Consider the following 27,500-nt stretch of genomic DNA (forward strand, 5'->3'; position numbering starts at 1 on the left):
ACTACACACTACACACTATACACACTATACACACTATACACACTATACACACACTACACACACTACACACACTATACACACACACTATACACTATACACACTATACACACTATACACACTATACACACACACTACACACTATACACACACTACACACACACTACACACACTATACACACTACACACACTATACACACTACACACACTATACACACTATACACACTACACACTACACACACTACACACACTACTATACACACTACACACTATACACACTACACACACTATACACACTACACACACTATACACACTACACACACTATACACTACACACACTATACACACTACACACACTATACACACACACACACTACACACACTATACACACTACACACACTACACACTATACACACTACACACACTACACACACTATACACACTACACACTACACACACTACACACACTACACACACTATACACACTACACACTATACACACTACACACTACACACTACACACTATATACTACACACTATACACACTACACACTACACACACTACACACTACACACTATACACACTATACACACTATACACACTATACACACTACACACACTATACACTATACACACTACACACTATACACACTATACACACACACTACACACTATATACACACTACACACACACTACACACACTATACACACTACACACACACTACACACACTATACACACTACACACACTATACACACTACACACTATACACTACACACTACACACTACACACACACTACACACACTATACACACTACACACACACTACACACACTATACACACTACACACACTATACACACTATACACACTACACACACTACACACTACACACACTACACACACTACACACACTATACACTATACTCTACACACACTATACACTATATACTATACACTACACACACTACACACACTATACACTATACACTACACACACTATACACTATATACTATACACACTACACACACTATACACTATACACTACACACACTATACACTATATACTATACACTACACACACTACACACTACACACACTACACACACTATACACTACACACACTACACACACTACACACACTATACACTATACACTACACACACTACACACACTATACACTATACACTACACACACTACACACACTATACACTATACACTATACACTACACACACTATACACACTACACACTATACACACTATATACTATACACTACACACACTACACACACTACACACACTACACACACTATACACTATACACACTATACACTACACACACTATACACTACACACTATATACTATACACTACACACACTACACACACTATACACTACACACACTATACACTACACACACTATACACTACACACACTATACACTACACACTATATACTATACACTACACACACACTGTACACACTACACACACTACACACTATATACTATACACTACACACACACTATAAGCACTACACACACTATACACTACACACTATATACTACACACTACACACACTATACATACACACACTACACACTACACACTATATACTATACACTACACACACACTATACACACTACACACACTATACACTACACACACTATACACTACACACTACACATTACACACTGTACAATACACACTATACACTACACACACTACACACTATATACTATACACTACACACACACTATACACACTACACACACTATACACTACACACACTACACACTACACACACTACACACTACACAGGGAATCAACTAGATGTATTGAACTTAGTAGGGAATCAGCTAGATGTATTGAACTTAGTAGGGAATCAACTAGATGTATTGACGTTAGTAGGGAATCAACTAGATGTATTGACGTTAGTAGGGAATCAACTAGATGTATTGAACTTAGTAGGGAATCAACTAGATGTAGGGAATCAACTAGATGTATTGACCTAGTAGGGAATCAACTAGATGTAGGGAATCAACTAGATGTATTGAACTTAGTAGGGAATCAACTAGATGTAGGGAATCAACTAGATGTATTGAACTTAGTAGGGAATCAACTAGATGTATTGAACTTAGTAGGGAATCAACTAGATGTATTGAACTTGGGAGGAATCAACTAGATGTAGGGAATCAACTAGATGTAGGGAATCAACTAGATGTAGGGAATCAACTAGATGTAGGGAATCAACTAGATGTAGGGAATCAACTAGATGTAGGGAATCAACTAGATGTATTGAACTTAGTAGGAATCAACTAGATGTAGGGAATCAACTAGATGTAGGGAATCAACTAGATGTAGGGAATCAACTAGATGTAGGGAATCAACTAGATGTAGGGAATCAACTAGATGTAGGGAATCAACTAGATGTAGGGAATCAACTAGATGTAGGGAATCAACTAGATGTAGGGAATCAACTAGATGTAGGGAATCAACTAGATGTAGGGAATCAACTAGATGTAGGGAATCAACTAGATGTAGGGAATCAACTAGATGTAGGGAATCAACTAGATGTAGGGAATCAACTAGATGTAGGGAATCAACTAGATGTAGGGAATCAACTAGATGTAGGGAATCAACTAGATGTAGGGAATCAACTAGATGTAGGGAATCAACTAGGGAATCAACTAGATGTAGGGAATCAACTAGATGTAGGAATCAACTAGATGTAGGGAATCAACTAGATGTAGGAATCAACTAGATGTAGGGAATCAACTAGATGTAGGGAATCAACTAGATGTAGGGAATCAACTAGATGTAGATGGAATCAACTAGATGTAGGGAATCAACTAGATGTAGGGAATCAACTAGATGTAGGGAATCAACTAGATGTAGGGAATCAACTAGATGAATCAACTAGATAGGGAATCAACTAGATGTAGGGAATCAACTAGATGTAGATGGGAATCAACTAGATGTAGGGAATCAACTAGATGAATCAACTAGATGGGAATCAACTAGATGTAGGGAATCAACTAGATGTAGGGAATCAACTAGATGTAGGGAATCAACTAGATGTAGGGAATCAACTAGATGTAGGGAATCAACTAGATGTAGGGAATCAACTAGATGTAGGGAATCAACTAGATGTAGGGAATCAACTAGATGTAGTGAACTTGGGAGGGAATCAACTAGATGTAGGGAATCAACTAGATGTAGGGAATCAACTAGATGTAGTGAATCAACTAGATGTAGTGAATCAACTAGATGTAGGGAATCAACTAGATGTAGGGAATCAACTAGATGTAGTGAATCAACTAGATGTAGTGAATCAACTAGATGTAGTGAACTTGGGAGGAATCAACTAGATGTAGGAATCAACTAGATGTAGGGAATCAACTAGATGTAGTGAACTTGGGAGGGAATCAACTAGATGTAGGGAATCAACTAGATGTAGGGAATCAACTAGATGTAGTGAATCAACTAGATGTAGTGAATCAACTAGATGTAGTGAACTTGGGAGGGAATCAACTAGATGTAGGGAATCAACTAGATGTAGGGAATCAACTAGATGTAGTGAATCAACTAGATGTAGGGAATCAACTAGATGTAGTGAATCAACTAGATGTAGGGAATCAACTAGATGTAGTGAATCAACTAGATGTAGTGAACTTGGGAGGGAATCAACTAGATGTAGGGAATCAACTAGATGTAGGGAATCAACTAGATGTAGTGAATCAACTAGATGTAGGGAATCAACTAGATGTAGTGAATCAACTAGATGTAGGGAATCAACTAGATGTAGTGAATCAACTAGATGTAGTGAATCAACTAGATGTAGGGAATCAACTAGATGTAGGGAATCAACTAGATGTAGGGAATCAACTAGATGTAGGGAATCAACTAGATGTAGGGAATCAACTAGATGTAGGGAATCAACTAGATGTAGGGAATCAACTAGATGTAGGGAATCAACTAGATGTAGGGAATCAACTAGATGTGAATCAACTAGGAATCAACTAGATGTAGGAATCAACTAGATGTAGGGAATCAACTAGATGTAGGGAATCAACTAGATGTAGTGAATCAACTAGATGTAGGGAATCAACTAGGGAATCAACTAGATGTAGGGAATCAACTAGATGTAGGGAATCAACTAGATGTAGGGAATCAACTAGATGTAGGGAATCAACTAGATGTAGGGAATCAACTAGATGTAGTGAACTTGGGAGGGAATCAACTAGATGTAGGGAATCAACTAGATGTAGGGAATCAACTAGATGTAGTGAATCAACTAGATGTAGTGAATCAACTAGATGTAGGGAATCAACTAGATGTAGGGAATCAACTAGATGTAGTGAATCAACTAGATGTAGTGAATCAACTAGATGTAGTGAACTTGGGAGGGAATCAACTAGATGTAGGGAATCAACTAGATGTAGGGAATCAACTAGATGTAGTGAACTTGGGAGGGAATCAACTAGATGTAGGGAATCAACTAGATGTAGGGAATCAACTAGATGTAGTGAATCAACTAGATGTAGTGAATCAACTAGATGTAGTGAACTTGGGAGGGAATCAACTAGATGTAGGGAATCAACTAGATGTAGGGAATCAACTAGATGTAGTGAATCAACTAGATGTAGGGAATCAACTAGATGTAGTGAATCAACTAGATGTAGGGAATCAACTAGATGTAGTGAATCAACTAGATGTAGGGAATCAACTAGATGTAGTGAACTTGGGAGGGAATCAACTAGATGTAGGGAATCAACTAGATGTAGGGAATCAACTAGATGTAGTGAATCAACTAGATGTAGGGAATCAACTAGATGTAGTGAATCAACTAGATGTAGGGAATCAACTAGATGTAGTGAATCAACTAGATGTAGTGAATCAACTAGATGTAGGGAACTAGATGTAGGGAATCAACTAGATGTAGGGAATCAACTAGATGTAGGGAATCAACTAGATGTAGGGAATCAACTAGATGTAGGGAATCAACTAGATGTAGGGAATCAACTAGATGTAGGGAATCAACTAGATGTAGGGAATCAACTAGATGTAGGGAATCAACTAGATGTAGGGAATCAACTAGATGTAGGGAATCAACTAGATGTAGGGAATCAACTAGATGTAGGGAATCAACTAGATGTAGGGAATCAACTAGATGTAGGGAATCAACTAGATGTAGGGAATCAACTAGATGTAGGGAATCAACTAGATGTAGGGAATCAACTAGATGTAGGGAATCAACTAGATGTAGGGAATCAACTAGATGTAGGGAATCAACTAGATGTAGGGAATCAACTAGATGTAGGGAATCAACTAGATGTAGGGAATCAACTAGATGTAGGGAATCAACTAGATGTAGGGAATCAACTAGATGTAGGGAATCAACTAGATGTATGGGAATCAACTAGATGTAGGAATCAACTAGATGTAGTGAACTTGGGAGGGAATCAACTAGAGGAATCAACTAGATGTAGGGAATCAACTAGATGTAGGGAATCAACTAGATGTAGGGAATCAACTAGATGTAGGGAATCAACTAGATGTAGTGAATCAACTAGATGTAGGGAATCAACTAGATGTAGAATCAACTTGGGAGGGAATCAACTAGATGTAGGGAATCAACTAGATGTAGGGAATCAACTAGATGTAGAATCAACTAGGGAGGAATCAACTAGATGTAGGGAATCAACTAGATGTAGGGAATCAACTAGATGTAGGGAATCAACTAGATGTAGTGAATCAACTAGATGTAGTGAACTTGGGAGGGAATCAACTAGATGTAGGGAATCAACTAGATGTAGGAATCAACTAGATGTAGTGAATCAACTAGATGTAGGAATCAACTAGATGTAGTGAATCAACTAGATGTAGGGAATCAACTAGATGTAGTGAATCAACTAGATGTAGGGAATCAACTAGATGTAGTGAACTTGGGAGGGAATCAACTAGATGTAGGGAATCAACTAGATGTAGGGAATCAACTAGATGTAGTGAATCAACTAGATGTAGTGAATCAACTAGTGAATCAACTAGATGTAGGGAATCAACTAGATGTAGTGAATCAACTAGATGTAGGGAATCAACTAGATGTAGGGAATCAACTAGATGTAGGGAATCAACTAGATGTAGGGAATCAACTAGATGTAGGGAATCAACTAGATGTAGGGAATCAACTAGATGTAGGGAATCAACTAGATGTAGGGAATCAACTAGATGTAGGGAATCAACTAGATGTAGGAATCAACTAGATGTAGGGAATCAACTAGATGTAGGGAATCAACTAGATGTAGGGAATCAACTAGATGTAGGGAATCAACTAGATGTAGGGAATCAACTAGATGTAGGGAATCAACTAGATGTAGGGAATCAACTAGATGTAGGGAATCAACTAGATGTAGGGAATCAACTAGATGTAGGGAATCAACTAGATGTGAATCAACTAGATGAGGGAATCAACTAGATGTAGGGAATCAACTAGATGTAGTGAACTTGGGAGGGAATCAACTAGATGTAGGGAATCAACTAGATGTAGGGAATCAACTAGATGTAGGGAATCAACTAATGTAGGGAATCAACTAGATGTAGGGAATCAACTAGATGTAGGAATCAACTAGATGTAGATGTAGTGAACTTGGGAGGGAATCAACTAGATGTAGGGAATCAACTAGATGTAGGGAATCAACTAGATGTAGGGAATCAACTAGATGTAGGAATCAACTAGATGTAGGGAATCAACTAGATGTGAATCAACTAGATGTAGGGAATCAACTAGATGTAGGGAATCAACTAGATGTAGGGAATCAACTAGATGTAGGGAATCAACTAGATGTAGGGAATCAACTAGATGTAGGGAATCAACTAGATGTAGGGAATCAACTAGATGTAGGGAATCAACTAGATGTAGGGAATCAACTAGATGTAGGGAATCAACTAGATGTAGGGAATCAACTAGATGTAGGGAATCAACTAGATGTAGGGAACTTGGGAGGGAATCAAGTGAATCATAATACATGAACAGAATTCATCAGTGATCAGTGATGACTAATGTCCTCCACTATGATGGGTATTTCAGCTTTCTGAAACAGGTGTGTGTGTGTGTGTGTGTGTGTGTGTGTGTGTGTGTGTGTGTGTGTGTGTGTGTGTGTGTTAGTTAGTTAGCGTTAGTTAGTTAGTTAGTTAGTTAGTTAGTTAGTTAGTTAGTTAGTTAGTTAGTTAGACAACCTGGTGAAGGCACACTTCTTGTAGCCGTTAGCAACATGATGCTAACCTTCTTCCGATAGAGTTAAATGGGAACTACACAGTAGTCTATGGCTACATGATGCTAATGCTAACTCTGATAGAATTAAATGGGAACTACACAGTAGTCTATGGCTACATGATGCTAATGCTATCTCCGATAGAGTTAAATGGGAACTACACAGTAGTCTATGGCTACATGATGCTAATGCTATCTCCGATAGAGTTAAATGGGAACTACACAGTAGTCTATGGCTACATGATGCTAATGCTATCTCCGATAGAGTTAAATGGGAACTACACAGTAGTCTATGGCTCTGGATAAGAGCGTCTGCTAAATGACTTAAATGTAAATGTAATGTAAATACATGGCAGAATAACGTCTTTTGTTATTTGCATCAATTTTGCAACTCTGCAATCACATTATTGCTACAGAAACGTGGCTAACCAAACAGAAACGTGGCTAACCAAACAGAAACGTGGCTAACAGAAACGTGGCTAACAGAAACGTGGCTAACCAAACAGAAACGTGGCTAACCAAACAGAAACGTGGCTAACCAAACAGAAACGTGGCTAACCAAACAGAAACGTGGCTAACCAAACAGAAACGTGGCTAACCAAACAGAAACGTGGCTAACAGAAACGTGGCTAACCTAACAGAAACGTGGCTAACCTAACAGAAACGTGGCTAACCTAACAGAAACGTGGCTAACCAAACAGAAACCTAACAGAAACGTTGCTAACCAAACAGAAACGTGGCTAACAGAAACGTGGCTAACCAAACAGAAACGTGGCTAACAGAAACGTGGCTAACCTAACAGAAACGTGGCTAACCAAACAGAAACGTGGCTAACCAAACAGAAACGTGGCTAACAGAAGCGTGGCTAACCTAACAGAAGCGTGGCTAACCTAACAGAAGCGTGGCTAACCTAACAGAAGCGTGGCTAACCTAACAGAAACGTGGCTAACAGAAACGTGGCTAACAGAAACAGAAACGTGGCTAACAGAAACGTGGCTAACAGAAACGTGGCTAACAGAAACGTGGCTAACAGAAACGTTGCTAACAGAAACGTTGCTAACAGAAACGTTGCTAACATAACAGAAACTGATTAAACAGTCAGTTCACACACAGCTATATACTGATTAAACAGTCAGTTCACACACAGCTATATACTGATTAAACAGTCAGTTCACACACAGCTATATACTGATTAAACAGTCAGTTCACACACAGCTATATACTGATTAAACAGTCAGTTCACACAGCTATATACTGATTAAACAGTCAGTTCACACACAGCTATATACTGATTAAACAGTCAGTTCACACAGCTATATACTGATTAAACAGTCAGTTCACACAGCTATATACTGATTAAACAGTCAGTTCACACAGCTATATACTGATTAAACAGTCAGTTCACACAGCTATATACTGATTAAACAGTCAGTTCACACAGCTATATACTGATTAAACAGTCAGTTCACACACAGCTATATACTGATTAAACAGTCAGTTCACACAGCTATATACTGATTAAACAGTCAGTTCACACACAGCTATATACTGATTAAACAGTCAGTTCACACACAGCTATATACTGATTAAACAGTCAGTTCACACACAGCTATATACTGATTAAACAGTCAGTTCACACAGCTATATACTGATTAAACAGTCAGTTCACACACAGCTATTACTGATTAAACAGTCAGTTCACACACAGCTATATACTGATTAAACAGTCAGTTCACACACAGCTATATACTGATTAAACAGTCAGTTCACACAGCTATATACTGATTAAACAGTCAGTTCACACAGCTATATACTGATTAAACAGTCAGTTCACACACAGCTATATACTGATTAAACAGTCAGTTCACACACAGCTATATACTGATTAAACAGTCAGTTCACACACAGCTATATACTGATTAAACAGTCAGTTCACACAGCTATATACTGATTAAACAGTCAGTTCACACAGCTATATACTGATTAAACAGTCAGTTCACACAGCTATATACTGATTAAACAGTCAGTTCACACACAGCTATATACTGATTAAACAGTCAGTTCACACAGCTATATACTGATTAAACAGTCAGTTCACACACAGCTATATACTGATTAAACAGTCAGTTCACACAGCTATATACTGATTAAACAGTCAGTTCACACAGCTATATACTGATTAAACAGTCAGTTCACACAGCTATATACTGATTAAACAGTCAGTTCACACAGCTATATACTGATTAAACAGTCAGTTCACACACAGCTATATACTGATTAAACAGTCAGTTCACACAGCTATATACTGATTAAACAGTCAGTTCACACACAGCTATATACTGATTAAACAGTCAGTTCACACACAGCTATATACTGATTAAACAGTCAGTTCACACAGCTATATACTGATTAAACAGTCAGTTCACACAGCTATATACTGATTAAACAGTCAGTTCACACAGCTATATACTGATTAAACAGTCAGTTCACACAGCTATATACTGATTAAACAGTCAGTTCACACACAGCTATATATTGATTAAACAGTCAGTTCACACAGCTATATACTGATTAAACAGTCAGTTCAGACACAGCTATATACTGATTAAACAGTCAGTTCACACAGCTATATACTGATTAAACAGTCAGTTCACACAGCTATATACTGATTAAACAGTCAGTTCACACACAGCTATATACTGATTAAACAGTCAGTTCACACAGCTATATACTGATTAAACAGTCAGTTCACACAGCTATATACTGATTAAACCTCAGTTCACACAGCTATATACTGATTAAACAGTCAGTTCACACACAGCTATATACTGATTAAACAGTCAGTTCACACACAGCTATATACTGATTAAACAGTCAGTTCACACAGCTATATACTGATTAAACAGTCAGTTCACACAGCTATATACTGATTAAACAGTCAGTTCACACAGCTATATACTGATTAAACAGTCAGTTCACACAGCTATATACTGATTAAACAGTCAGTTCACACAGCTATATACTGATTAAACAGTCAGTTCACACAGCTATATACTGATTAAACAGTCAGTTCACACACAGCTATATACTGATTAAACAGTCAGTTCACACAGCTATATACTGATTAAACAGTCAGTTCACACAGCTATATACTGATTAAACAGTCAGTTCACACACAGCTATATACTGATTAAACAGTCAGTTCACACACAGCTATATACTGATTAAACAGTCAGTTCACACAGCTATATACTGATTAAACAGTCAGTTCACACAGCTATATACTGATTAAACAGTCAGTTCACACAGCTATATACTGATTAAACAGTCAGTTCACACAGCTATATACTGATTAAACAGTCAGTTCACAGGTTGCTAGGCTCACGAGGAGAGGAAGTCGACAACTCTTGAGTTGTGAACTTTCACCTTTCCTTCATTAAACTGATAACACAAGGCTGGTCCTCTCCTCTCCTCTCCTCTCCTCTCCTCTCCTCTCCTCTCCTCTCCTCTCCTCTCCTCTCCTCTCCTCTCCTCTCCTCTCCTCTCCTCTCCTCTCCTCTCCTCTCCTCTCCTCTCCTCTCCTCTCCTCTCCTCTCCTCTCCTCTCCTCTCCTCTCCTCTTCATCTCTCCTCTTCATCTCTCCTCTCCATCTCTCCTCTCCCTCTTCCTCTCCTCTCCAGGTGCATCGTTTACGAGGTTCCAGACACTCCGCCTCCAGAAGACCTTCCCCGCCTCGTTAGCCAATCAGCTGATCTCGTATGGCAGTTGTCAGTTCCCTACGCTGGGATTCGTTGTGGAACGTTTCAAATCCATCCAGGCGTTTATACCGGAGACATTCTACAAGATCAGAGGTACACACACACACACACACACACACACACACACACACACACACACACACACACACACACACACACACACCACACACACACACACCACACCACACCACACACCACCACACTTTTTTTTATTTCAAAACAATTGCAGTAATAATTGTGGTTTGTGTGTGTGTATGTGTGTGTGTGGTGTGTGTGTGTGTGTGTGTGTGTGTGTGTGTCAGTCCTCCATGAGGTAGAGGAGGAATCAGTAGAGTTCAGCTGGAAGAGGAACAGACTGTTCAACCACACAGCATGTCTAGTGATCTACCAGATCTGTCTGGAGGTAGGAGGGTTGTCTGTCTGTCTGTCTGTATGGAGGTAGGAGGGGGGTCTGTCTGTCTGGAGGTAGGAGGGGTGTCTGTCTGTCTAGTGATCTACCAGATCTGTATGGAGGTAGGAGGGGTGTCTGTATGTCTGTCTGTCTGTATGGAGGTAGGAGGGGTGTCTGTATGTCTGTCTGTCTGTCTGGAGGTAGGAGGGGTCTGTCTGTGATGAGGGGTGTCTGTCTGTGATGAGGGGTGTCTGTCTGTGATGAGGAGGGTCTGTCTGTGATGAGGAGGGTCTGTCTGTAATGAGGGGATTTTGTCTGTGATGAGGAGGGTCTGTCTGTGATGAGGGGATTCTGTCTGTGATGAGGAGGGTCTGTCTGTGATGAGGGGGTCTGTCTGTCTGATGAGGAGGGTATGTCTGTGATGAGGAGGGTCTGTCTGTGATGAGGGGGTCTCTCTGTGATGAGGGGGTCTGTCTGTCTGTATGGAGGTAGGAGGGGTCTGTCTGTGATGAGGGGGTCTGTCTGATGAGGAGGGTCTGTCTGTGATGAGGGGGGTATGTCTGTGATGAGGAGGGTCTGTCTTTGATGAGGGGGTCTGTCTGTGATGAGGAGGGTCTGTCTGTGATGAGGGGGGTCTGTCTGTGATGAGGAGGGTCTGTCTGTGATGAGGAGGGTCTGTCTGTGATGAGGGGGTCTGTCTGTGATGAGGGGGTCTGTCTGTGATGAGGAGGGTCTGTCTGTGATGAGGAGGGTCTGTCTGTAATGAGGGGGGTATGTCTGTCTGTCTGTGATGAGGGGGTCTGTCTGTGATGAGGAGGGTCTGTCTGTGATGAGGGGGTCTGTCTGTGATGAGGGGGTATGTCTGTGATGAGGAGGGTCTGTCTGTGATGAGGGGGTCTGTCTGTGATGAGGGGGTCTGTCTGTGATGAGGGGGTCTGTCTGTGATGAGGGGGTCTGTCTGTGATGAGGAGGGTCTGTCTGTGATGAGGGGGTATGTCTGTCTGTCTGTGATGAGGGGGTCTGTCTGTGATGAGGAGGGTCTGTCTGTGATGAGGGGGTCTGTCTGTGATGAGGAGGGTCTGTCTGTGATGAGGGGGTCTGTCTGTATGTCTGTCTGTCTGTGATGAGGAGGGTTAGTACTTCATTCTTAGGAGTCTAAGCAGAGTTTTAGCAGCTCGTCTATTTTATACAACGATATAAACACAACTTGTTTGGTTTCATGAGCTGAAATAAAAGATCCCAGAAATGTTCCATCCCCACAGAACGCTTATTTGTGTTGTATCAAGAAGCTGATTAAACAGCATGGTCATTACACAGGTGCACCTTGTACTATACTATATTATATATACTATATATGCCATTTAGCAGACACTTTTATCCAAAGCGACTTACAGTCATGTGTGCATACATTCTACGTATGGGTGGTCCCGGGAATCGAACCCACTACCCTGGCGTTACAAGCGCCATGCTCTACCAACTGAGCTACAGAAGGACCGGATGGTCCCCCACCTTGTGCTGGGGGACGATAAAAGGCCACTCGACACAATGCCACAGATTTTGCTGTTGTGCAGCCGGTTGGACGTAATACCAAACTCTCTAAAACAACATTTAGAAGCGGCTTGTGGTAGAGAAATGAACATGACCAAACTCTGTAAAACGACGTTTAGAGGCGGCTTGTGGTAGAGAAATGAACATTAAACAGCTCTGGGGGACATTCCTACAGTCAGAATGCCAGTTACACGCTCCCTCACAACAGCCCATGTGTCGGCTGAAGTCGACAGGTTTCTGATGGGGATTTTTGATTATGTTACTGACTCTTATTAAATACTAATCTTAACTGTTTACGGTGATGATGATGTAATGACCTGAATTCCTAGGATCCCATAGCAACCGTCACCTCGGTAACCAGTAAACCCAAAAGCAAGTGGAGGCCTCTGCCCCTGGACACAGTGGTGAGGACACTAGCCATATATATACACACACACTGACACACACTCACTTTCTGTCTATTGACCAATGGTCTGCCTGTGTTGTTGTCTGGTCCAATAGGAAATGGAGAAGCTGGTTTCCAGGAAGTTGAGAATCGGCGCCAAAGAGACCATGAAGATCGCTGAGAAACTATACACACAGGGGTAAGGGTTTTCCCTAGTCCCTAAACCCTACTCCCTAAACCTTAGACCCTAAACCCTAGTCCCTCAACCCTAGACCCTACTCCCTAAACCCTAAACCCTAGTCCCTCAACCCTAGACCCTACTCCCTAAACCTTAGACCCTAAATCGTGTCCCTACTCCCTAAACCTTAGACCCTATACCCTAGACCCTACTCCCTAAACCCTAGACCCTTAACCTTAGTCCCTACTCCCTAAACCTTAGACCCTACTCCCTAAACCCTAGACCCTACTCCCTAAACCCTAGACCCTAAACCTTAGTCCCTACTCCCTAAACCTTAGACCCTATACCCTAGACCCTAGACCCTAAACCTTAGTCCCTACTCCCTAAACCTTAGACCCTAGACGTTAGTGGAGGACGCTAGTGGAGGACGCTAGTGGAGGACGCTAGTGGAGGACCTCAGTGGAGGACCTCAGTGGAGGACCTCAGTGGAGGACCTCAGTGGAGGACGCTAGTGGAGGACCTCAGTGGAGGACGCTAGTGGAGGACGTTAGTGGAGGACGCTAGTGGAGGACGCTAGTGGAGGGCGTTAGTGGAGGACGCTAGTGGAAGGACGTTAGTGGAGGACGTTAGTGGAGGACGTTAGTGGAGGACGCTAGTGGAGGGCGTTAGTGGAGGGCGTTAGTGGAGGGCGTTAGTGGAGGGCGTTAGTGGAGGGCGTTAGTGGAGGACGCTAGTGGAGGACGCTAGTGGAGGACGTTAGTGGAGGACGCTAGTGGAGGGCGTTAGTGGAGGACGTTAGTGGAGGACGTTAGTGTCGCAGGTCTGGAGGACGTTAGTGGAGGACGCTAGTGGAGGACGCTAGTGGAGGACATTAGTGGAGGACGCTAGTGGAGGACGCTAGTGGAGGACGTTAGTGGAGGACGTTAGTGGAGGGCGTTAGTGGAGGGCGTTAGTGGAGGACGCTAGTGGAGGGCGTTAGTGGAGGACGCTAGTGGAGGGCGTTAGTGGAGGACGCTAGTGGAGGACGCTAGTGGAGGACGCTAGTGGAGGACGCGTTAGTGGAGGATGCTAGTGGAGGACGCTAGTGGAGGACGCTAGTGGAGGACGCTAGTGGAGGACGCTAGTGGAGGACGCTAGTGGAGGACGCTAGTGGAGGACATTAGTGGAGGACGCTAGTGGAGGACGCTAGTGGAGGACGCTAGTGGAGGACGCTAGTGGAGGACGTTAGTGGAGGACGCTAGTGGAGGACGCTAGTGGAGGACGCTAGTGGAGGACGCTAGTGGAGGACGCTAGTACGTTAGTGGAGGACATTAGTAGAGCAGGTCTGGAGGACGTTAGTGGAGGACGTTAGTGGAGGACGCTAGTGGAGGACGTTAGTGGAGGACGTTAGTGGAGGACGTTAGTGGAGGCGTTAGTGGAGGACGTTAGTGGAGGACGCTAGTGGAGGGCGTTAGTGGAGGACGCTAGTGGAGGGCGTTAGTGGAGGACGTTAGTGGAGGCGTTAGTGGAGGACGCTAGTGGAGGACGCTAGTGGAGGACGCTGGTGGAGGGCGTTAGTGGAGGACGCTAGTGGAGGACGCTAGTGGAGGACGCTAGTGGAGGACGCTAGTGGAGGACGTTAGTGGAGGACGTTAGTGGAGGACGTTAGTGGAGGGCGTTAGTGGAGGACGCTAGTGGAGGACATTAGTGGAGGACGCTAGTGGAGGACGTTAGTGGAGGACGCTAGTGGAGGACGTTAGTGGAGGACGCTAGTGGAGGACGCTAGTGGAGGACGTTAGTGGAGGACGTTAGTGGAGGACAGTGCATTTGAATGGGAGAGCTGGCATTCAGTGCTGGTACTCTGGTAAGCTACTGCCAATTGGTCAGTTCCCCAGGCTTTTATTCATCTTTCTGTTAACAAGTTCGCCAGGCTTTTAATCATCTTTCTGTTAACAAGTTCCCCAGGCTTTTAATCATCTTTCTGTTAACACGTTCCCCAGGCTTTTGGGAACTAGGAGAGTGAAACCTGGGCGTCCCAGGATGCCTGTGAAGGCCCCTCTCATCAGTTGTAGAGGTTCCCCAGGCTTTTGGGAACTAGGAGAGTGAACCCTGGGCGTCCCAGGATGCCTGTGAAGGCCCCCCTCATCAGTTGTAGAGGTGTGTGGTAATATTTTCATCTCTGTGTGTCTAGGTTAATCAGTTACCCGCGTACAGAGACCAACCTGTTTCCTAAGGACCTGGCCCTGGGCCCCCTGGTGGAGCATCAGACACACAGCCCCTCCTGGGGGGCCTTCGCTAGGGGGGTGATGGAGCAGCCAGGGGGACCCAACCCACGGCAGGGCACCAAGACAGATCAGGCTCATCCCCCTATACACCCCATCAAGTACACCAACACACTACAGGTATATATATATATATATATACACCAAGTACACCAACACACTACAGGTATATATATATATACACCAAGTACACCAACACACTACAGGTATATATATATATATATACACCAAGTACACCAACACACTACAGGTGTATATATATATATACACCAAGTACACCAACACACTACAGGTGTATATATATATATACACCAACACACTACAGGTATATATATATATATACACCAAGTACACCAACACACTACAGGTGTATATATATATATACACCAACACACTACAGGTATATATATATATATACACCAAGTACACCAACACACTACAGGTATATATATATATATATATATATATATATATATATATATATATATATATATACACACCAACACACTACAGGTATATATATATATACACCAAGTACACCAACACACTACAGGTATATATATATATATATATACACCAAGTACACCAACACACTACAGGTATATATATATATACACCAAGTACACCAACACACTACAGGTATATATATATATACACCAAGTACACCAACACACTACAGGTATATATATATATACACCAAGTACACCAACACACTACAGGTATATATATATATACACACCAACACACTACAGGTATATATATATATACACCAAGTACACCAACACACTACAGGTGTATATATATATATATACACCAAGTACACCAACACACTACAGGTATATATATATATACACCAAGTACACCAACACACTACAGGTATATATATATATATACACCAACATACTACAGGTATATATATATACACCAACACACTACAGGTATATATATATATATACACCAAGTACACCAACACACTACAGGTATATATATATATATATATACACCAAGTACACCAACACACTACAGGTATATATATATATACACCAAGTACACCAACACACTACAGTATATATATATATATATATATATATATATATATATATATATATATATATATATATATATATATATATATACACAGTGGGGCAAGAAAGTATTTAGTCAGCCACCAATTGTGCAAGTTCTCCCACTTAAAAAGATGAGAGGCCTGTAATTTTCATCATAGGTACAAATCACATTGTAGGATTTTTAATGAATTTATTTGCAAATTATGGTGGAAAATAAATATTTGGTCAATAAACGGAGGAACGGACTCTGAAGAGGAAGCAGGGATGAATGAACCAAAATGTTTTTTGTACACAGAGAAATATGGAGTGCAGAACTGGGGTAGCTCATGAAGTCAACTTAGTGTATGTAGACTTCTGACCCACTGGAATTGTGATACAGTGAATTATAAGTGAAATAATCTGTCTGTAAACAATTGTTGGAAAAATGACTTGTGTCATGCACAAAGTAGATGTCCTAACCGATTTGCCAAAACTATAGTTTGTTAACAAGAAATGTGTGGAGTGGTTGAAAAACAAGTTTTAGTGACTCCAACCTAAGTGTATGTAAACTTCTGACTTCAACTGTATCTAGGGACATGGAGACATCTGGACACGGTCTAGGTCTATATAATATATATAATATAACATAACATATAATATATAATATAACATATAATATACTAGTGACTCCAACCTAAGTGTATGTAAAGTTCTGACTTCAACTGTATCTACACCAAGTACACCAACCGGGTTCCTGAGTTGACTATCCGGATCTGTAAAACGGTGGTTCGTGGCGAGATCTGAAATGTGTTTTCTGTCTCCAGGGCAACGAGCAGCGTGTGTATGAGTTCATTGTGCGTCACTTCCTGGCGTGCGTATCCCTTGATGCTGTGGGGCAGGAAACGGTGGTCGAGGTGGAAATGGCTCACGAGAGGTTCTCCGCAAATGGCCTCATGATCATCAGGAGGAACTACCTGGACGTGTACCCCTACGACCGCTGGAGCACTAAGGTGGGGGGGTCATTTACCACGGGGGTCATACCCCTACGACCACTGGAGCACTAAGGGGGGGTCATTTACCACGAGGGGGGGTCATACCCCTACGACCGCTGGAGCACTAAGGTGGGGGGTCATTTACCACGAGGGGGGTCATACCCCTACGACCGCTGGAGCACTAAGGTGGGGGTCATTTACCACGAGGGGGGTCATACCCCTACGACCGCTGGAGCACTAAGGTGGGGGTCATTTACCACGAGGGGGTCATACCCCTACGACCGCTGGAGCACTAAGGTGGGGGGGGGTCATACCCCTACGACCGCTGGAGCACTAAGGTGGGGGGTCATTTACCACGAGGGGGGTCATACCACTACGACCGCTGGAGCACTAAGGTGGGGGGTCATTTACCACGAGGGGGTCATACCCCTACGACCGCTGGAGCACTAAGGTGGGGGGGTCATTTACCACGAGGGGGGGTCATACCACTACGACCGCTGGAGCACTAAGGTGGGGGGTCATTTACCACGAGGGGGGTCATACCCCTACGACCGCTGGAGCACTAAGGTGGGGGGGGTCATTTACCACGAGGGGGGGGGGTCATACCACTACGACCGCTGGAGCACTAAGGTGGGGGGTCATTTACCACGAGGGGGGGTCATACCTCTACGACCGCTGGAGCACTAAGGTGGGGGGTCATTTACCACGAGGGGGGGTCATACCCCTACGACCGCTGGAGCACTAAGGTGGGGGGTCATTTACCACGAGGGGGGGTCATACCCCTACGACCGCTGGAGCACTAAGGTGGGGGGTCATTTACCACGAGGGGGGGTCATACCCCTACGACCGCTGGAGCACTAAGGTGGGGGGTCATTTACCACGAGGGGGTCATACCACTACGACCGCTGGAGCACTAAGGTGGGGGGTCATTTACCACGAGGGGGTCATACCCCTACGACCGCTGGAGCACTAAGGTGGGGGGGCATTTTCCACGAGGGGGGTCATACCTCCAAGACCGCTGGAGCACTAAGGTGGGGGTCATTTACCACGAGGGGGAAGGGGGTCATGCCACTACGACCGCTGGAGCACTAAGGTGGGGGGGTCATTTACCACGAGGGGGTCATACCCCTACGACCGCTGGAGCACTAAGGTGGGGGGTCATTTACCACGAGGGGGTCATACCCCTACGACCGCTGGAGCACTAAGGTGGGGGGTCATTTACCACGAGGGGGTCATACCCCTACGACCGCTGGAGCACTAAGGTGGGAGGTCATTTACCACGAGGGGGGGTCATACCCCTACGACCGCTGGAGCACTAAGGTGGGGGGGTCATTTACCACGAGGGGGGTCATACCCCTATGACCGCTGGAGCACTAAGGTGGGGGGTCATTTACCACGAGGGGGGTCATACCCCTACGACCGCTGGAGCACTAAGGTGGGGGGTCATTTACCACGAGGGGGGTCATACCCCTACGACCGCTGGAGCACTAAGGTGGGGGGTCATTTACCACGAGGGGGGGTCATACCACTACGACCGCTGGAGCACTAAGGTGGGGGGTCATTTACCACGAGGGGGGTCATACCTCTACGACCGCTGGAGCACTAAGGTGGGGGGTCATTTACCACGAGGGGGGGGTCATACCCCTACGACCGCTGGAGCACTAAGGTGGGGGGTCATTTACCACGAGGGGGGTCATACCCCTACGACCGCTGGAGCACTAAGGTGGGGGGTCATTTACCACGAGGGGGGTCATACCACTACGACCGCTGGAGCACTAAGGTGGGGGGTCATTTACCACGAGGGGGTCATACCCCTACGACCGCTGGAGCACTAAGGTGGGGGGGCATTTTCCACGGGGGGTCATACCTCCAAGACCGCTGGAGCACTAAGGTGGGGGGTCATTTACCACGAGGGGGAAGGGGGGTCATGCCACTACGACCGCTGGAGCACTAAGGTGGGGGTCATTTACCACGAGGGGGGTCATACCCCACGACCGCTGGAGCACTAAGGTGGGGGGTCATTTACCACGAGGGGGGGGGGGTCATACCCCTACGACCGCTGGAGCACTAAGGTGGGGGGTCATTTACCACGAGGGGGGTCATACCCCTACGACCGCTGGAGCACTAAGGTGGGAGGTCATTTACCACGAGGGGGGGGTCATACCCCTACGACCGCTGGAGCACTAAGGTGGGAGGGTCATTTACCACGAGGGGGGTGTCATTTACCACGAGGGTCCCGTTATGAACCCCCGGGGGACTCCACATAATGTTTGTTTGTTAATCTGACTGTGTGTGTGTGTGTGTGTGTGTGTGTGTGTGTGTGTGTGTGTGTGTGTGTGTGTGTGTGTGTGTGTGTGTGTGTGTGTGTGTGTGTGTGTGTGTGTGTGTTGCAGGTGATCCCAGTGTATGAGCAGGGTAGCCAGTTCCAGCCGTCAGCGATAGAGATGCTGGATGGCCAGACCTCTCCTCCTCAACTCCTCACGGAGGCAGACCTCATATCACTGATGGAGAAACATGGCATTGGTACACTACACACATTACACACACTACACACACACATTACACACACTACACACACACTACACACACTACACACACTACACACACTACACACACACTACACACACACACTACACACACTACACACTACACACACACTGCACACACACACTACACACACAACACTACACACATTACACACACTACACACATTACACACACTACACACACACACACATTACACACACACACACACACACACACACACACACACACACACACACACACACACACACACACACACACACACTACACACACACACACACACACACACACACACTCACACACACACACACAGACACACACTACACACACACACACACACACACACACACTACACACACACACACACACACACACACACACACACACACACACACACACACACACACACACACACACACACACACACACACACACACACACACAGACACACACTACACACACACACACACACACACACTACACACACACACACACACACACACACACACACACACACACACACACACACACACACACACACACACACACACACACACTACACACTACACACACTACACACACACTACACACACACACACTACACACACACACACACACACACACACTACACACACACTACACACACACTACACACACACTACACACTACACACACTACACACACTACACACATTACACACACTACACACACTACACACACTACACACACACTACACACACTACACACACACTCACACACACACACACAGACACACACTACACACACACACACACACACACACACACCTGAATATCCAGATGACTATCAGGTTAACTGCAGTGTGTTAGTGGTTAACTGTAGTGTGTTAGTGGTTAACTGCAGTGTGTTAGTGGTTAACTGCAGTGTGTTAGTGGTTAACTGCAGTGTGTTAGTGGTTAACTGTAGTGTGTTAGTGGTTAACTGTAGTGTGTTAGTGGTTAACTGTAGTGTGTTAGTGGTTAACTGTAGTGTGTTAGTGGTTAACTGTAGTGTGTTAGTGGTTAACTGCCGTGTCTTAGTGGTTAACTGCAGTGTGTTAGTGGTTAACTGCAGTGTGTTTGTTAGTGGTTAACTGCAGTGTGTTAGTGGTTAACTGTAGTGTGTTAGTGGTTAACTGTAGTGTGTTAGTGGTTAACTGTAGTGTGTTAGTGGTTAACTGCCGTGTCTTAGTGGTTAACTGCAGTGTGTTAGTGGTTAACTGCAGTGTGTTTGTTAGTGGTTAACTGCAGTGTGTTAGTGGTTAACTGCAGTGTGTTAGTGGTTAACTGCAGTGTGTTAGTGGTTAACTGCAGTGTGTTAGTGGTTAACTGCAGTGTGTTAGTCGTTAACTGCAGTGTGTTTGTTAGTGTTTAACTGCAGTGTGTTTGTTAGTGGTTAACTGCAGTGTGTTAGTGGTTAACTGCAGTGTGTTAGTGGTCAACTGCAGTGTGTTAGTGGTCAACTGCAGTGTGTTAGTCGTTAACTGCAGTGTGTTAGTCGTTAACTGCAGTGTGTTGTCGTTAACTGCAGTGTGTCGTTAACTGCAGTCGTTAACTGCAGTGTGTTTGTTAGTGTTTAACTGCAGTGTGTTAGTGTTTAACTGCAGTGTGTTAGTGGTTAACTGCAGTGTGTTTGTTAGTGGTTAACTGCAGTGTGTTTGTTAGTGGTTAACTGCAGTGTGTTTGTTAGTGGTTAACTGCAGTGTGTTAGTGGTTAACTGCAGTGTGTTTGTTAGTGGTTAACTGCAGTGTGTTTGTTAGTGGTTAACTGCAGTGTGTTTGTTAGTGGTTAACTGCAGTGTGTTTGTTAGTGGTTAACTGCAGTGTGTTAGTGGTTAACTGCAGTGTGTTAGTGGTTAACTGCAGTGTGTTAGTTAGTGGTTAACTGCAGTGTGTTAGTGGTTAACTGCAGTGTGTTTGTTAGTGGTTAACTGCAGTGTGTTAGTGGTTAACTGCAGTGTGTTTGTTAGTGGTTAACTGCAGTGTGTTTGTTAGTGGTTAACTGCAGTGTGTTAGTTAGTGGTTCACTGCAGTCTGTTAGTGGTTAACTGCAGTGTGTTTGTTAGTGGTTAACTGCAGTGTGTTTGTTAGTGGTTAACTGCAATGTGTTTTAACAGGTACGGATGCCACCCACGCAGATCACATTGAGACCATAAAGAGCCGTATGTACGTGGGACTAACAGCGGATCAGAGGTTTCTACCAGGAGAACTTGGGATGGGACTGGTGGAGGGATATGGGGGACTGGTGGAGGGTAGGTATGGGGGACTGGTGGAGGGTAGGTACGGGGGACTGGTGGAGGGTAGGTATGGGGGAGTGACTACTGGAGGGTAGGTACGGGGGAGTGACTACTGGAGGGTAGGTGGGGGACTGGTGGAGGGTAGGTACGGGGGAGTGACTACTGGGGGTAGGTACGGGGGAGTGACTACTGGAAGGTAGGTACGGGGGGAGTGACTACTGGAGGGTAGGCACGGGGGAGTGACTACTGGAGGGTAGGTATGGGGGAGTGACTACTGGAGGGTAGGTACGGGGGAGTGACTACTGGAGGGTAGGTACGGGGGAAGAGACTGGTGGAGGGTAGGTACGGGGGAAGTGACTGGTGGGGGTAGGTACGGGGGAAGGGACTGGTGGGGGGTAGGTGGGGGAAAGGGACTGGTGGGGGGTAGGTACGGGGGAAGTGACTACTGGAGGGTAGGTACGGGGGAAGGGACTGGTGGAGGGTAGGTACGGGGGAAGGGACTGGTGGAGGGTAGTTATATATATATATATATAGTTACGGGGGACTGGTGGAGGGGGTAGGTACAGGGGGAAGGGACTGGTGGAGGGTAGGTACGGGGGGAAGGGACTGGTGGAGGGTAGGTACTGGGGGAAGGGACTGGTGGAGGGTAGGTACGGGGGGAAGGGACTGGTGGAGGGTAGGTACGGGGGAAAAGGGACAGGTGGAGGGTAGGTACTGGGGGAAGAGACTGGTGGAGGGTAGGTATGGGGGAAGGGACTGGTGGAGGGTAGGTACAGGGGGAAGAGACTGGTGGAGGGTAGGTATGGGGGAAGAGACTGGTGGAGGGTAGGTACAGGGGGAAGAGACTGGTGGAGGGTAGGTACAGGGGAAGAGACTGGTGGAGGGTAGGTACAGGGGGAAGAGACTGGTGGAGGGTAGGTATGGGGGAAGGGACTGGTGGAGGGTAGGTACAGGGGGAAGAGACTGGTGGAGGGTAGGTATGGGGGGAAGGGACTGGTGGAGGGTAGGTACAGGGGGAAGGGACTGGTGGAGGGTAGGTAAGGGGACTGGTGGAGGGTAGGTACGGGGGGGAAGGGACTGGTGGAGGGTAGGTATGGGGGAAGGGACTGGTGGAGGGTAGGTACTGGGGGAAGGGACTGGTGGAGGGTAGGTGGGGGAAAAGGGACAGGTGGAGGGTAGATGGGGAAAAGGGACAGGTGGAGGGTAGGTACTGGGGGGAAGAGACTGGTGGAGGGTAGGTATGGGGGAAGGGACTGGTGGAGGGTAGGTACAGGGGGAAGAGACTGGTGGAGGGTAGGTATGGGGGAAGAGACTGGTGGAGGGTAGGTACAGGGGGAAGAGACTGGTGGAGGGTAGGTACAGGGGGAAGAGACTGGTGGAGGGTAGGTATGGGGGAAGGGACTGGTGGAGGGTAGGTACAGGGGGAAGAGACTGGTGGAGGGTAGGTATGGGGGGGAAGGGACTGGTGGAGGGTAGGTACAGGGGGAAGGGACTGGTGGAGGGTAGGTACTGGGGGAGGGTAGGTATGGGGGACTGGTGGAGGGTAGGTACAGGGGGAAGAGACTGGTGGAGGGTAGGTACGGGGGAAGGGACTGGTGGAGGGTAGGTACGGGGAAAAAGGGACAGGTGGAGGGTAGGTACTGGGGGGAAGAGACTGGTGGAGGGTAGGTATGGGGGAAGGGACTGGTGGAGGGTAGGTACAGGGGGAAGAGACTGGTGGAGGGTAGGTATGGGGGAAGAGACTGGTGGAGGGTAGGTACAGGGGGAAGAGACTGGTGGAGGGTAGGTACAGGGGGAAGAGACTGGTGGAGGGTAGGTATGGGGGGAAGGGACTGGTGGAGGGTAGGTACAGGGGGAAGAGACTGGTGGAGGGTAGGTATGGGGGAAGGGACTGGTGGAGGGTAGGTACAGGGGGAAGGGACTGGTGGAGGGTAGGTAAGGGGACTGGTGGAGGGTAGGTACGGGGGAAGGGACTGGTGGAGGGTAGGTACGGGGGAAGGGACTGGTGGAGGGTAGGTACTGGGGAAGGGACTGGTGGAGGGTAGGTATGGGGGACTGGTGGAGGGTAGGTACAGGGGGAAGAGACTGGTGGAGGGTAGGTACAGGGGGAAGAGACTGGTGGAGGGTAGGTACAGGGGGAAGAGACTGGTGGAGGGTAGGTATGGGGGACTGGTGGAGGGTAGGTACAGGGGGAAGGGACTGGTGGAGGGTAGGTACAGGGGGAAGAGACTGGTGGAGGGTAGGTACAGGGGGAAGAGACTGGTGGAGGGTAGGTATGGGGGAAGGGACTGGTGGAGGGTAGGTACAGGGGGAAGGGACTGGTGGAGGGTAGGTAAGGGGGACTGGTGGAGGGTAGGTAAGGGGACTGGGGGACTGGAAGGGACTGGTGGAGGGTAGGTACGGGGGAAGGGACTGGTGGAGGGTAGGTACTGGGGAGGGTAGGTATGGGGGACTGGTGGAGGGGTAGGTACAGGGGGAAGAGACTGGTGGAGGGTAGGTACAGGGGGAAGAGACTGGTGGAGGGTAGGTACAGGGGGAAGAGACTGGTGGAGGGTAGGTATGGGGGACTGGTGGAGGGTAGGTACAGGGGGAAGGGACTGGTGGAGGGTAGGTACAGGGGGAAGAGACTGGTGGAGGGTAGGTACGGGGGGGAAGGGACAGGTGGAGGGTAGGTACTGGGGGAAGGGACTGGTGGAGGGTAGGTACAGGGGGAAGGGACTGGTGGAGGGTAGGTACGGGGGAAGGGACTGGTGGAGGGTAGGTACTGGGGAAGGGGTGGAGGTAGGGACAGGGGGAAGGGACTGGTGGAGGGTAGGTACGGGGGAAGGGACTGGTGGAGGGTAGGTACGGGGGGACTGGTGGAGGGTAGGTACAGGGGAAGAGACTGGTGGAGGGTAGGTACAGGGGAAGGGACTGGTGGAGGGTAGGTATGCGGGGGGAGTGACTACTGGAGGGTAGGTACTGGGGGAGTGACTACTGGAGGGTACGGGGGGAGTGACTACTGGAGGGTAGGTACGGGGGAAGAGACTGGTGGAGGGTAGGTATGGGGGGAAGGGACTGGTGGAGGGTAGGTACAGGGGGAAGAGACTGGTGGAGGTACAGGGGAAGGGACTGGTGGAGGGTAGGTATGGGGGGGAGTGACTACTGGAGGGTAGGAACGGAGGGAGTGACTACTGGAGGGTAGGTACGGGGGAAGGGACTGGTGGAGGGTAGGTATGGGGGACTGGTGGAGGGTAGGTACAGGGGAAGGGACTGGTGGAGGGTAGGTACAGGGGAAGAGACTGGTGGAGGGTAGGTACGGGGGGAAGGGACAGGGGGTAGGTACTGGGGGAAGGGACTGGTGGAGGGTAGGTACAGGGGGAAGGGACTGGTGGAGGGTAGGTACGGGGGAAGGGACTGGTGGAGGGTAGGTACAGGGGGAAGGGACTGGTGGAGGGTAGGTACAGGGGAAGGGACTGGTGGAGGGTAGGTACGGGGGAAGGGACTGGTGGAGGGTAGGTACTGGGGGGAAGGGACTGGTGGAGGGTAGGTACAGGGGAAGGGACTGGTGGAGGTAGGTAAGGGGGAAGGGACTGGTGGAGGGGGGGTACTGGGGGGGGGGACTGGTGGAGGTACAGGGGGAAGGGACTGGTGGAGGTAGGTACAGGGGGAAGGGACTGGTGGAGGGTAGGTATGGGGGGAGTGACTACTGGAGGGTAGGTATGGGGGAGTGACTACTGGAGGGTAGGTACTGGGGGAGTGACTACTGGAGGGTAGGTACTGGGGGAGTGACTACTGGAGGGTAGGTACGGGGGAAGAGACTGGTGGAGGGTAGGTATGGGGGGAAGGGACTGGTGGAGGGTAGGTACAGGGGGAAGAGACTGGTGGAGGGTAGGTACAGGGGGGAAGGGACTGGTGGAGGGGGTAGGTACGGGGGAGTGACTACTGGAGGGGGTACGGAGGAGTACTGGGGGTAGGTACGGGGGAAGGGACTACTGGACTGGTGGAGGGTAGTTATATATATATATATATATATAGTTAGGGACTGGTGGAGGGTAGGTACAGGGGGAAGGGACTGGTGGACGGGGGAAGGGACTGGTGGAGTAGGTACGGGGGGGGAGGGACTGGTGGAGGGTAGGGACGGGGAAAAGGACAGGTGGAGGGTAGGTACTGGGGGGAAGAGACTGGTGGAGGGTAGGTATGGGGGAAGGGACTACTGGAGGGGGAAGAGTGTGGTGGAGGGTAGGTATGGGGGGGGAAGAGACTGGTGGAGGGTAGGTACAGGGGGAGACTGGTGGAGGGTAGGTATGGGGGGAAGGGACTGGTGGAGGGTAGGTACAGGGGAAGGGACTGGTGGAGGGTAGGTAAGGGGGACTGGTGGAGGGTAGGTACGGGGGGAAGGGACTGGTGGAGGGGGTAGTGGGGGGAAGGGACTACTGGAGGGTAGGTACTGGGGAAGGGACAGTACTGGGGGAAAAGGACAGGTGGGGGGGACGGGGGAAAAGGGACTGGAGGGTAGGTACTGGGGGAAGAGACTGGTGGAGGGTAGGTGACTGGTGGAGGGTAGATACAGGGGGAAGAGACTGGTGGAGGGTAGGTATGGGGGGAAGAGACTGGTGGAGGGTAGGTACAGGGGAAGAGACTGGTGGAGGGTAGGTACAGGGGGAAGAGACTGGTGGAGGGTAGGTATGGGGGAAGGGACTGGTGGAGGTAGGTACAGGGGGAAGAGACTGGTGGAGGGTAGGTACGGGGGAAGGGACAGGTCTAGGTACTGGGGGAAGGGACTGGTGGAGGGGTAGGTACAGGGGAAGGGAGTGGACTACGGGGGAAGGGACTGGTGGAGGGTAGATACGGGGGAAGGGACAGGTGGAGGGTAGGTACTGGG

General features: G+C 47.1%; 1 pseudogene; it reads left to right on the forward strand.

The window, feature by feature from the left end:
- Positions 1-27,500, forward strand: part of LOC124021629 — a 44,902-nt pseudogene that overhangs the window by 8,457 nt on the left and 8,945 nt on the right.

Source organism: Oncorhynchus gorbuscha, unplaced genomic scaffold (genome assembly GCF_021184085.1).
Source record: "Oncorhynchus gorbuscha isolate QuinsamMale2020 ecotype Even-year unplaced genomic scaffold, OgorEven_v1.0 Un_scaffold_1152, whole genome shotgun sequence".
In the NCBI taxonomy this organism is placed as follows: Eukaryota; Metazoa; Chordata; class Actinopteri; order Salmoniformes; family Salmonidae; genus Oncorhynchus; species Oncorhynchus gorbuscha.